The sequence below is a fragment of the Papaver somniferum genome, unplaced genomic scaffold, assembly GCF_003573695.1.
Source record: "Papaver somniferum cultivar HN1 unplaced genomic scaffold, ASM357369v1 unplaced-scaffold_118, whole genome shotgun sequence".
NCBI lineage: Eukaryota > Viridiplantae > Streptophyta > Magnoliopsida > Ranunculales > Papaveraceae > Papaver > Papaver somniferum.
In genome coordinates this window covers 7,733,086-7,746,142 of record NW_020620825.1, presented here as the reverse complement: position 1 = coordinate 7,746,142, position 13,057 = coordinate 7,733,086, and the positions used below count along the sequence as shown (strand labels likewise).

Sequence of the window (13,057 nt, the reverse complement as noted above, 5' to 3'; positions counted from 1 at the left end):
CCTGAATTTTACTTGTCCTCAAGTAAAACAAAACTAAGGAAATCCTACTTATACCACTGTCGCTGGTCTCTCGAATGCATTTAGCGTATGCACTAAGCCTTTTAAACCACTAAGTGTCCCTAGTGGACGAGTGAAGTCTCGTGAAGGTTTACCAGAGGTGTGCCTACAAAACCTAAGGACAAAATATAAGCTCAGATTCCATCAAATGTGACATGTGCAAAACAGTTTAAGCTCACAGCAAAATGGAGATGTCAACCTAGCTATTAAAGGCACAATCCTAGCACTGATAACAAAAAAAGACATGTGATAAGAGTGTAAAGTGTATCTACACATGTGTAAAGAAAGATCTGAAGTCATGACTACTAATCACCAAGAGATAGTTTCTCAGGCTAAGAACTGAGGTCGAAATCTAGCTAGCTGTCCGGACTTTACGAGAATTGTGAATGAGTTGGAGGTATTTCACAATTACTCGCGTTGTACATCAATGGCATACACCCTCCTTGCTTATTACAAAGAAACAACAAAATGACTATTTACATGACTCTTATTTACATTGACTATTCTCTTTTATTTTTGAACAAGAGATGATGGAATTGATAAATACTTGATTTTTTTGTATTTTTCTGATATTTTTTTTTTTTTTTTTTTTTTTCTGAATATATACATCGTTTTTTTTTTTTTTTTTTTTTTTTTTTTTTTTGAAGAAGGAAACACTTTTGATACATATACAAAAGGAAACAAAAATTACATGACACTTTGCAAGAGGTATCCCTTTTTGATGCACCCAGTTAAATTCGATGGTTGTCTTTCTTAATGTAACCTCCACCTTCTATCCCAACCAACCAAAGAACAAGCTAGTCAAGTTTCGTTCAGTATTCTAAAGTGATTGGCAATCGTAACTTCCTATCAAACACCTTGAAGATCGAGGCCATACATGTATTGGTAGATCGTGCGCGTGCAAATTTCTTATCACTATGTGAATTGTGCTAGAATCAGGGTGCCTAAATATCTAGACTAAGACTCCTAATAAAAATACATATTTGCACAAGAGTCAACATTTCAAGGTAAATGAGCTCCATTTTTATGATTTTTTTCAATTTTTTAATTTTTTTAGAATTTTGATTTTTCAATATTTTTTTTTTTTTTGGAATTTTTCAATTTTTTCAAAAAGAAGAAGGAGTTCGTTTTCAATTATGGCAAATTATCATGGTATCTACTCTATACCCCCAAACCTAAACTAAACATTGTCCTCAATGTTTCAAAATATGGAAAGAATTAAAATGCAACATATGGAAAGGGACATGCTGAGTAGAGTAAAAGGAGAGAGAATACCCGATTTCGGCGAAAGCAGAATTAAAACTCCGTTATTCAAGGCAAAAATCCAACATATTTTAGCCGAGATCAAATTGGATTAGCAAAATATATAAAAGGAACAAAAGGTTTTTTTTTTTTTTTTTTTTTTTTTTTTTTTTTTTTTTAAAAAAACGGGAAAAAAGTAAAGTAAATTTTTTTTTTTTTTAAATAATAAAATAAAATTTGGTTTTTGTATGGGAGCAAGCCCACTGTGCAAGCCTCTAATGAAATGGATGGAAGGCTGCGGCCCACGAAACACTAAGTTTTAATTTTGAAAGTTTAATTTGGCCCAGTTGGTTAAGGCCCGACGTTTGTTTTAAAACTTTGGTTTCGAGGTCCACTTTCGAGTGGAATACAAGTCCAATTGATGCTTACAAGCTCAGCTGGGTTAAACCCAGAGTTCAAAATACAAGTCCAATGAAAGAATTTAAACAAGCCCACAAAAAATAAATACAAGCCCACAAATAAATTATTACAAACCCAAAATAGAAAAATAAAAAGCCCAAAAAAATTGGGTTAATTATACAAGCCCACAATTAAAAATTGGAAGCCCACAGGTTGGGTTCTCTCAATGAATGGGTTTAGGCTTACCGTTTTAGCACAGCCCAGCTGCTCTGATATTGTTGCAAAAACCCAGTTGGGTTTTGGTTCTTTTCCTTGGTGGCGTCCCAGCAGAGGAAAAACAGGTTCAGAATCAGCAGGTCCAACAGCAAATGAAATGAAGCAGATGCAGATGCAAATGCTATGCAGTGAAATACAAAATAGCTAAGAAAACACAGATAAAACAAACACCAATCCCCGGCAGCGGCGCCAAAAACTTGGCAGTCCCCGAAGATATTATATTTAAATGCAAAATGGTCCCCGGCAGCGGCGCCAAAACTTGGTAGGCCTCTAAAAGGTCCTAAAAATTATCCCCGGCAACGGCGCCAAAAACTTGGTAGGTCCGGAAAGGGTATAAAATTGAGTTTTACATCACACCCACAGTCCCAATTTATAGTTACAAGCACAATTAGGGTTCTACACAAAAAATCCCCAAATTGACAGTAGACTAGGGTTTTGATTTTCGAGCTTACCAAACGTGATAAGACGAGTCCGTCTTCAACCCATGCTTCTTCTCCCTTCTCTGCTCCTTCCCATGCCTTCAATTTCTCTTTCTAGCTTCACTAATTCGTCAACCATTCACCTAGGGTTTCGGCAGGGGAGAAATTGACGAATTAGGGGGCTATAAAGATGGGTAATAGTTGTAGGAAGGTAGGGGTGATGATGGTGGAGGTGTGGTGGTGGTGGTAGAGGAGTTGGTGATGGAGTCAGAGCAGGTGGAGAAGGTGGTGGTGTACGGTGGTTCTGTGGAGAAGATGGTGGAGAGGGTATGGCTCGACTGTGTTTGGGGTAGGGGGTGTGTTTGGGTTAGGTGGATGGGCTCGGGGGTACTAGGGTGTAAGGCGAATGCATCGAGTCTTGATGTTCTGTGACTCTGAGCTGCGAGATTCGGAGATGGTAGGTAGATCTAACGATGAGATGAGAGATGAATCGATGCAACCGTTGGATTTTGAAACACAACGAAGTCAACGGTGTTAGATGATGTTAGGTACTGTAGTGTTAAGCGGAAGTATCGAGATTTGATGCGCAGGCAAAGAAGCGACCGTAGGATCTAAATGTGATCTAATCTGAAGGCTTGGAATTTAAGCGCTGTGGTGTTTGGCAGAGACTTCAGATTTTGATGCTCTATGAATGAGAGACCGTAGGATGATGAGTTGGATCCAATCTGACGGCTGAGAATGGAGGCGGTTTTGGTTATAGAAAATGGGTTTGGGTAAGGGTTTTGGGCCTTGGGTATGCCAAGCCCATATCTTCTTTAAGAGCAATTCTTCCTTCTTGAGCCCATTTCTAGTCTTTTGGGCTTATGCGCACCATTCTTCGCGGCTTCCTTGCGTAATTTCTTCCGGCTTTTCACTACTCTTCAGCTCTTTTCTGCTCCGCAACTCATCAAATCTTTATTTACTACCTAAAAAATGCAAAATTAAGTAAGAAAAATATTTATTCTTGAAAACAATGAAAATACAGAATATGGGATAAAATGTAGAATTAATGCATAAAAGATGAGTTAAATTGCCAACAAAAAGGGATAAATATATACATTATTTGGCACTCATCACTAATCTAGTATGCATCCCAAATCAATCTAAGAATCACTCATAAATCCTAGATATGGTAAAGAAAAATGATGATGATTAAAACCTCAAATAAACTTGTATTATTAATAAAGCTTCACGCTTAGAACATTGAATTCATCCTTAATCAACACAGAATTTAGCTACTCATATTACAAAGAAGATGAATAACGGTGGTTGTAAACCCTAGGTTTTGATATAGGACTTGTGATATGAGATTATTCGATGATATGTGAAAGGGTGCGGTGAGGGGAAACCCAGGTACGGCTGGTGCAGGTGCAATAGCTAGAGACTCTTTTTGTAATGTTATGAGCGCGATGTCAATTGGCTTAGGTATAAAAACAAATTATTTGGCTGAATTATATAAAATCATTGTTGGAATGGAATGGGATACAAGATGGGGGATGGCACGCATTTGCATCTGGTCGGATTCTTCTAGTCTGGTGGAGGCTCTTACAAACTCTAATTTACCATGGTTTTCAAGACAAAGGTGGTTAGAGGTTTGTAGGAATTATGATTCAATAAGATTTATTCATACTTACAGGGAGGTTAATTTTGCTGCGGATTCAATGGCAAAGAAAGGTTGTTTTCTAGATAATGGAGTAGGAATGCACTATGATGGAAGACCTCATTTTTTAAATTCTGTTGAATATCCAAATGTTGCTTATTATAGATTCAAATAGTTTGCAAGTTTTTGGGGTTGCTGTGACCTCTTTTCTTGTGAAATATTTCTTGTAAATTTTGTTATCTATTAATACAATTTTTGACTTTTCAAAAAAAATCGATGATATGTGAAAGGCCTAATACCTATTTTTATAGGTTTACATTGCTTGGCCATCAAGTATCTAGTTTGGTTCAAGAACCTGACCCGAAAATACAAAATAAGGATCCTAACCGTGAGTTTAGGCCTTCACAAGTATCCATACCCCTTTTTATACTTGTTAAGTATGCGTACCGGTATGAATACCTCAAATTCCAACAGAAATTTTTGGAACTGAGGTATGCGCACCCGTTTGCATATTTTATTGTCTTCGGTGTTCGATGAAAAGCTTTTTTTGGCCACAACTTCTTCGTCCGAACTCGGAATGACCTCATTCTTTTTGCATTATTTTTATCTTTCAATTATCTTAAAGATGGTGATGATAAATCATTAATTTGAATGATTTAAGATCGGTTTTTGTCCCATCTCTTGATTTTGAGCGTTTTGCTCATTTTCGTCGCACTTCTTCCTTTTCTCTTGGACTTGGGCACTTGGATACTAGGAATACTTCTCTTCTTAGCTATTTTCAGCACTTTGTAGTTCCTTTTTGGATGATTCACCTAATATAGGTAAATAAGAGAAAATAAGAGTAATAATACGAATATATGCAAGAATAATAGCTTAAACAAGTATGGAATGGACACTAAAATCATATGAATTATGTACTTATAAAATTCCCCCACACTTAGTTTTTGCTAGTCCTCGATCAAACTAAATAAAAATAATCCTAAAATAAAACAACTCCATCTCGTTGAGAAAACGGTTACACTTAGCATGTATAACAAACCTTTAAACCCCTGGGTGTCCCTAGTGGATGAGTTTTAGTCCCGTGAGGGTTTACAAGAGGTATACCCACAAAACATACTCCAATTTCTCGCCTTGGAAGAACCACTAAGGATAGACACAAAGTAGTAGCCAAATAATTAGCTTGCATAAGTTCTTTAGCTGCAAACATCCCACATACATTCCAATCATCACACACAAGCAATTAATTACATGTGACATTCAACCTGATTGCAAAACTATAGTAAGATAGTCATCGTACTTGTTGCAACGTTTGTCGCAACACTCGCATACTGAAATCACATAGATAGATAAGAAAGTGGAAATAGAAAAGTGAAGTGTGCAAATGTTGACTAAAGAGAAAGATGTTACCCACAATACTTGTATGAATGTCGTCAAAGGATTCTTATTTATAGCACAATAGTTAAGAGAAGCAACCATTTAACTTGACCACATGATTAGATACTCTAAGCGCATGTTCCTTTTCAACAAGTATGTGATAGTTTCCTTGGATCCTGCATTCCACCTTGTTTAGGCGACGGAGACAGGGACAACGTTTCACGCATACTGCTATCCAAGTGTCGATAACCTCATCAATAGTATTTTTGACTTGCTATATAATGATGATAGGTTTTTATTTTTATCGACTACATGATTAGTCCGCAATTCCGGACCTATCATTTATTAGTGTCGATAAATGAAGAGGAGCCTTATATATATATTTTTTTTTCTTTCTCTTTTTTTCTTTCTTTTTCCCGCCTCACTCTTCATGAGTTTATCTATAGGGCTTTTATATACTCAACCAATGATTCCCTTGCTACAACATCCACGGCAGTATCAGGATCCCACCAAATCACTTTAGAGAAAAATATAACTGCAAACATAAAAAGAAAGTAATTCAGTAATGATTAATTGCGAAGACGAATCTTTCAAACGACTACCATAGCTGAGTTTCGCATTCAATCATCAAGAATACATGACACAGTTTGGATAACTTTACCTGCGTAAGTGGTGATCCAGATTTGTTCCTTCAAAAGATAAATCTAGGGCTAAATTTGATCCCGTTAAACACTTATTTCGCATGATTTGGGATTTCCTTTCCTTTGGTAAAAAATAAAACGTCTCTCTCAGTCGCCTTCTCTCATTCTTTCTTCTTTCATTTTCGTCGACGTGAGAGTTACCTAATGGATTATAAAAATACCTTTTTTTTCAAGGTATAATTCATTCGTTGTTTTCATGCCTGTTAGCGATTGAAGACTCTAGATTATGATTTTCAATTCATATCGTGATACCAATTGTAGTTTCATACCATCTTTTTTAGGAGGGATATAAATTTCTGGAATCCAACGGTGGCATGTAGTTTCTTTACGATCTTTAACTTCTGTAATTCAAGGTAATACTCAGAATTCATGGTTTTCTTCTACATAGGTTTTATGATTAGCGCTGCTTAGGCTTTATATAAATTAAGTACCAATCAGGGGTTTTACGCCAGAAGATTGGCCTTCAACTTGAAATGGACACCCAGATTTTAAGTTTAAATCTTAATTGCTCCTTGAATTTGCTGTGAATCTTATGATAATGGTTAGATTTCGATTCCACTGATTAATGCTCTCCAGTGAAGGTTCTTTTGTTGAGATTTTGTTTTAAAAGTAGCAGGAGGCAGTGATCCATGTAATATTATGTTTATTTGGGTTAATTATCTTAATATAGATCCCAGAGAAATCAACATTAGGTGAATGGATTACTTTTTTATGATGCTGAGTAAGTAGTTGTAGTTTATTTCTTGGGGATAAGACTTTAAAGTCAAGAATACATGACACAGTTTGAATAACTTTTCCTGCGTAAGTGGTGGTCCAGATGTGTTCCTTCAAAATATAAATCTAGGTCTAAAATTGATCCCGTTAAACACTTATTTCGCATGATTTGGGCTTTCCTTTCCTTTGGTAAAAAAGAAAATGCCTCTCTCAGTCGCCTTCTCTCATTCTTTCTTCTTTCATTTTCGTCGACGTGAGAGTTACCTAATGGATTAACAAAATACCTTTTCTTTCAAGGTATAATTCATTCATTGTTTTCATGCCTGTTAGCGACTGAAGACTCTAGATTATGCTTTTCAATTCTTATCGTGATACCAATTGTAGTTTCATGCCATCTTTTTCAGGAGGGCTACAGATTTTTGGAATCCAACGACAGCATGTGGTCTCTTTACGATCTTTAACTTTTGTAATTCAAGGTAATACTCAGAATTCATGGTTTTCTTCTACATAGGTTTTATGATTAGCGCTGCTTAGGCCTTATATAAATTAAGTACCAATCATGGGTTTTACGCCAGAAGATTGTCCTTCAACTTGAAATGGACACCCAAATTTTAAGTTTAAATTTAATTGTTCCTTGAATTTGATGTGAATCTTATGATAATGGTTAGATTTCGATTCCGCTAATTAATGCTCTCCAGTGAAGGTTCTTTTGTTGAGATTTTGTTTTAGAAGTAGCAGGAGGCAGTGATCCATGTAATATTATGTTTATTTGGGTTAATTGTCTTAATATAGATCCTAGAGCAATCAAAATTAGGTGAATGGATTACTTTTTTATGATGCTGAGTATGTAGTTGTAGTTTATTTATTGGGGATAGGATTCTAAAGTCAAGAATACATGACACAGTTTGGATAACTTTGCCTGCGTAAGTGGTGGTCCAGATTTGTTCCTTCAAAAGATAAATTTAGTGCTAAAATTGATCCCGTGAAACACTTATTTCGCACGATTTGGGCTTTCCTTTCCTTTAGTAAAAAAGAAAACGCCTCTCTCAGTCTCCTTCTCTCCTTCTTTCTTCTTTCATTTTCGTCGACGTGAGAGTTACCTAATGGATTATAAAAATACTTTTTCTTTCAAGGTATAATTCATTCATTGTTTTCATGCCTGTTAGCGACTGAAGACTTTAGGTTATGCTTTTCAATTTTTATCTTGATACCAATTGTAGTTTCATGCCATCTTTTTCAAGAGGGCTACAGATTTCTGGAATCCAACGACAACATGTGGTCTCTTTACGATCTTTAACTTTTGTAATTCAACGTAATACTCCGAATTCATGGTTTTCTTCTACATAGGTTTTATGATTAGCGTTGCTTAGGCCTTATATAAATTAAGTACCAATCAGGGGTTTTACGCCAGAAGATTGGCCTTCAACTTGAAATGGACACCCTGATTTTAAGTTTAAATTTAATTGTTCCTTGAATTTGTTGTGAATCTTATGATAATGGTTAGATTTCGATTCCGCTGATTAATGCTCTCCAGTGAAGGTTCTTTTGTTGAGATTTTGTTTTAGAAGTAGCAGGAGGCAGTGATCCATGTAATATTATGTTTATTTGGGTTAATTGTCTTAATATAGATCCTAGAGCAATCAAAATTAGGTGAATGGATTACCTTTTTATGATGCTGAGTATGTAATTGTAGTTTATTTATTGGGGATAGGATTCTAAAGTCAAGAATACATGACACAGTTTGGATAAATTTGCCTGCGTAAGTGGTGGTCCAGATTTGTTCCTTCGAAAGATAAATCTAGGTCTAAAATTGATCCCGTGAAACACTTATTTCGCACGATTTGGGCTTTCCTTTCCTTTAGTAAAAAATAAAACGCCTCTCTCAGTCTCCTTCTCTCTTTCTTTCTTCTTTCATTTTCGTCGACGTGAGAGTTACCTAATGGATTATAAAAATACTTTTTCTTTCAAGGTATAATTCATTCATTGTTTTCATGCCTGTTAGCGACTGAAGACTCTAGATTATGCTTTTCAATTCTTATCGTGATACCAATTGTAGTTTCATGCCATCTTTTTCAGGAGGGCTACAGATTTCTGGAATCCAACGGCGGCATGTGATCTCTTTACGATCTTTAACTTTTGTAATTCAAGGTAATACCCCGAATTCATGGTTTTCTTCTACGTAGGTTTTATGATTAGCGCTGCTTAGGCCTTATATAAATTAAGTACCAATCAGGGGTTTTACGCCAGAAGATTGGCCTTCAACTTGAAATGGACACCCTGATTTTAAGTTTAAATTTAATTGTTCCTTGAATTTGCTGTGAATCTTATGATAATGGTTAGATTTCGATTCCGCTGATTAATGCTCTCCAGTGAAGGTTCTTTTGTTGAGATTTTGTTTTAGAAGTAGCAGGAGGCAGTGATCCATGTAATATTATGTTTATTTGGGTTAATTGTCTTAATATAGATCCTAGAGCAATCAAAATTAGGTGAATGGATTACTTTTTTATGATGCTGAGTATGTAGTTGTAGTTTATTTATTGGGGATAGGATTCTAAAGTCAAGAATACATGACACAGTTTGGATAACTTTGCCTGCGTAAGTGGTGGTCCAGATTTGTTCCTTCAAAAGATAATTTTAGTGCTAAAATTGATCCCGTGAAACACTTATTTCGCACGATTTGGGCTTTCCTTTCCTTTAGTAAAAAAGAAAACGCCTCTCTCAGTCTCCTTCTCTCCTTCTTTCTTCTTTCATTTTCGTCGACGTTAGAGTTACCTAATGGATTATAAAAATACTTTTTCTTTCAAGGTATAATTCATTCATTGTTTTCATGCCAGTTAGCGACTGAAGACTCTAGATTATGCTTTTCAATTCTTCTCGTGATACCAATTGTAGTTTCATGCCATCTTTTTCAGGAGGGCTACAGATTTCTTGAATCCAACGACAACATGTGGTCTCTTTACGATCTTTAACTTTTGTAATTCAAGGTAATACTCCGAATTCATGGTTTTCTTCTACATAGGTTTTTTGATTAGCGTTGCTTAGACCTTATATAAATTAAGTACCAATCAGGGGTTTTACGCCAGAAGATTGGCCTTCAACTTGAAATGGACACCCTGATTTTAAGTTTAAATTTAATTGTTCCTTGAATTTGATGTGAATCTTATGATAATGGTTAGATTTCGATTCCGCTGATTAATGCTCTCCAGTGAAGATTCTTTTGTTGAGATTTTGTTTTAGAAGTAGCAGGAGGCAGTGATCCATGTAATATTATGTTTATTTGGGTTAATTGTCTTAATATAGATCCTAGAGCAATCAAAATTAGGTGAATGGATTACTTTTTTTTATGATGCTGAGTATGTAGTTGTAGTTTATTTATTGGGGATAGGTTTCTAAAGGTTAAACTTCAGTTGGGGAACGATTAGCAGATGAATTAAAGAATTCAGTTTAATGTTATGAACTCCCTGCTGTTTTTCGAACTCTTCCCCATGTTTACGACGGAAACTACTGAACACAAAACCTTATTGTGGAATGCGCTCAAAATTTTTGGTCCTTTTCAAAGATTATGTGTCAAGCCATTTTGTCTTTAGTACTATACACACTCGAGGATGAATTGGAAGATGCTGCGTCAGAGGCACAATAAGGTAATTAACACCAAACTTTGTTTTTTGGTGTATATTTTACAAGGCATTGGAGGGGAGCGTTTTGGCATGCTGAACACTTTCCTTTTCATTCGAGGTGCCAAACAACACAGATAGAGACTTCAACGAACCAAGGTTTTGTTAACCTTTTTTAGTCTTTGAATAACGTTGAGCAATTAGTGAATTGCCAATTCCAAAGTCTGGAAATCCAAATGAAGATAAGTATTAATTTCAGTAGGTGTATACGAATGGCCTGCGTGGACTAATAATCTTCAGCTTTAGACTTATCTTTATCGTTTGAAGAGGTCTTGGCGTTACAACATAGGTGCGAGAAACATCCAACAGCCTTGCAGATTGCAAAATTAGACAGTTGACGAAAAGGTAAGCTTCAATATTTGTTAGTCATGAAATGTTAATGCATTGCATTTGCTTATTTGAGGATGCTGGCTTTATAATTTTTCCCGCGTTAACTCGGAGAAATATACACTCTCCTGTTTATGATTTATATTATATTGCAGATAATTTAAATTATATACTTCCCTCCACCCATTTGTCTGTCTTTTTTTCGATTGAAATTTCCGGTATTGGTGTCATAAATGAGATTTCCGTGTTCTGTTGAATGGGGTGTAGCTGCAATAACATTCGTAGAATGGAACTTACTCGATAAAAATTTCAGTTACCCCTTGAATTAGCCTTCTGGTATTAATCTAATTCTCTATCTCAACATTTTCCGCAAGTTTCTTTTTCCAATTTGTTTTCTTTTTCTCATTCAGTTTTATCCTTCATTCTGCCTTTATCGGTGCTGTTGGAAATTCTGCATTTTTTAAAAATTGGAAAACGCATGTAACTACTGAGTACTGATTAAAGACATAACCGACAGCCAGTTGAATCTGTCATCTCTCGATCAGTTTCTCCACACATCAAGGAATGTATCGGTATAATAAGGCGGCCCAATTGGTTGCACTTAATCCAGTATGATATATGTTAACCTAAATTGTGTTTGTGCAACTGACAGGTAAACACTCACTATTTCAGCTCTGACATCAATGTTTGGAAGTTCTTATATATTAAAAGATGCCAAGTGTTTAAGTTTATTTCTGGCCAAATTATTCGTTTCAGTTCCATGTTGAATTTTGTTTGTGAGTTTGGTAACTTGGCAGGCAAGCATATTGTATTTAAGTTCATTTGGGTCAAATAGTTCGTTTTAGTTATGTCTTGGAATTTTATTTGTGAAGTTTACTTTGGAAGGTGGTTCTTTCTCAGGTAGGGAGGTTGGGGATCGAGCCCTGTAATAAACATGAAATCCGAAATGAATGGATTGAGTAGTGCTAGGGACTACTGTTCTATGTAATCAAACAAATAAGTTTACATCGGCTGGATAGCATGTGTCTTAGTGTATGAAACGACATTCAGTGGACATCACTATACACTCAGGGGTTACTCTTAATTACATGGATGTTTTCATCTGTACGATGTTTGAAGGGTATTTTTGAATAAACATAATATATATATATGTGAGGCAACCAAGTCAACTTCAAATTTGAAGCAAGGTTCAAACAGAACTAGATATTCTAGATAATATTTTCCACACATAATTTGGTGGATATATACAACAATATATAGAGATTTACATATCCAAAATAGGGTCAATTTACAATGAATGAGAATATTACAATTACACAATTAGTTGCGTTAATTGAGGCATGAGGAGATAAAGTCTTGCAGAGGATCAGCTACAATTATGTTGATAGTTGTATCCTTAACATCCCTTCTCAAGTTGTGCATGAGTTTGCCGATTGTTCAACTTGTTGCGCAACGAATCAAACCGTGAGTTAGTCAATCCCTTCGTAAAAATGTCAGCTACCTGGTCTTTGGTAGAGATGAACTTGACTTGCAGCTGTTTATTTGCCACTCTTTCTCTTACAAAGTGGTAATCAATTTCAATGTGTTTCATACGAGCATGAAACACAGGATTGGCGGTTAGATACGTGGCTCCAAGATTATCACACCACAACGAGGGTGATTGAACTGTAATGCCTAGTTCTTGTAGAAGAGATTGAAGCCACATTAACTCAGAAGTAGCAGTAGCAATACCCCTGTATTCAGCCTCCGTGCTTGATTTTGAAACAGTCTTCTGTTTTCTGGCACTCCATGAGACAAGATTTTCTCCAAAGTAGATGGCAAACCCACTAGTTGATCTTCTGTCGTCTAAATTACCGGCCCAGTCAGAGTCGGAATAAGCATGTAATTGAGTGTCGGATGATGGTCGTAACACTAAGCCATAAGTCACAGTGTGCTTTAGGTACCGTAAAATTCTTTTCACAAGCTCCCAATGTTCTTCAAAAGGATCTTTCATGTATTGACACACTTTATTGACAGCCAAAGAACATCTGGATGGGTCAGATGAAGATATTGCAATGCTCCACACACACTGCGGTATAAAGTTGGATCTGCAAATCGTGTAGTTCCTTGTCTGCTGATTTGTGCATTCACTACAAGTGGGGTAGTTACTGGCTTTGCTCCCTCCATTTTCGTACGTTTGAGAAGATCAGAGACGTACTTCTGTTGACTGAGTAGCACACAGTTTCCTTGTTTGAT

The 13,057-nt window shown here is 36.0% G+C and overlaps 1 long non-coding RNA gene across 2 annotated transcripts; it reads left to right on the top strand.

The window, feature by feature from the left end:
- The first annotated feature begins 7,914 nt into the window (after positions 1–7,914).
- On the top strand, positions 7,915–11,993 carry LOC113330405. Of its 2 annotated transcripts, none has more exons than XR_003350254.1 (3): positions 7,915–7,954; positions 9,734–9,805; positions 10,506–11,993. It is a non-coding gene; the product is annotated as an uncharacterized LOC113330405 (long non-coding RNA). The 2 variants fall into 2 exon arrangements; XR_003350253.1 differs by lacking the exon at positions 7,915–7,954 and adding an exon at positions 9,493–9,626.
- The last annotated feature ends 1,064 nt before the right edge of the window (positions 11,994–13,057 follow it).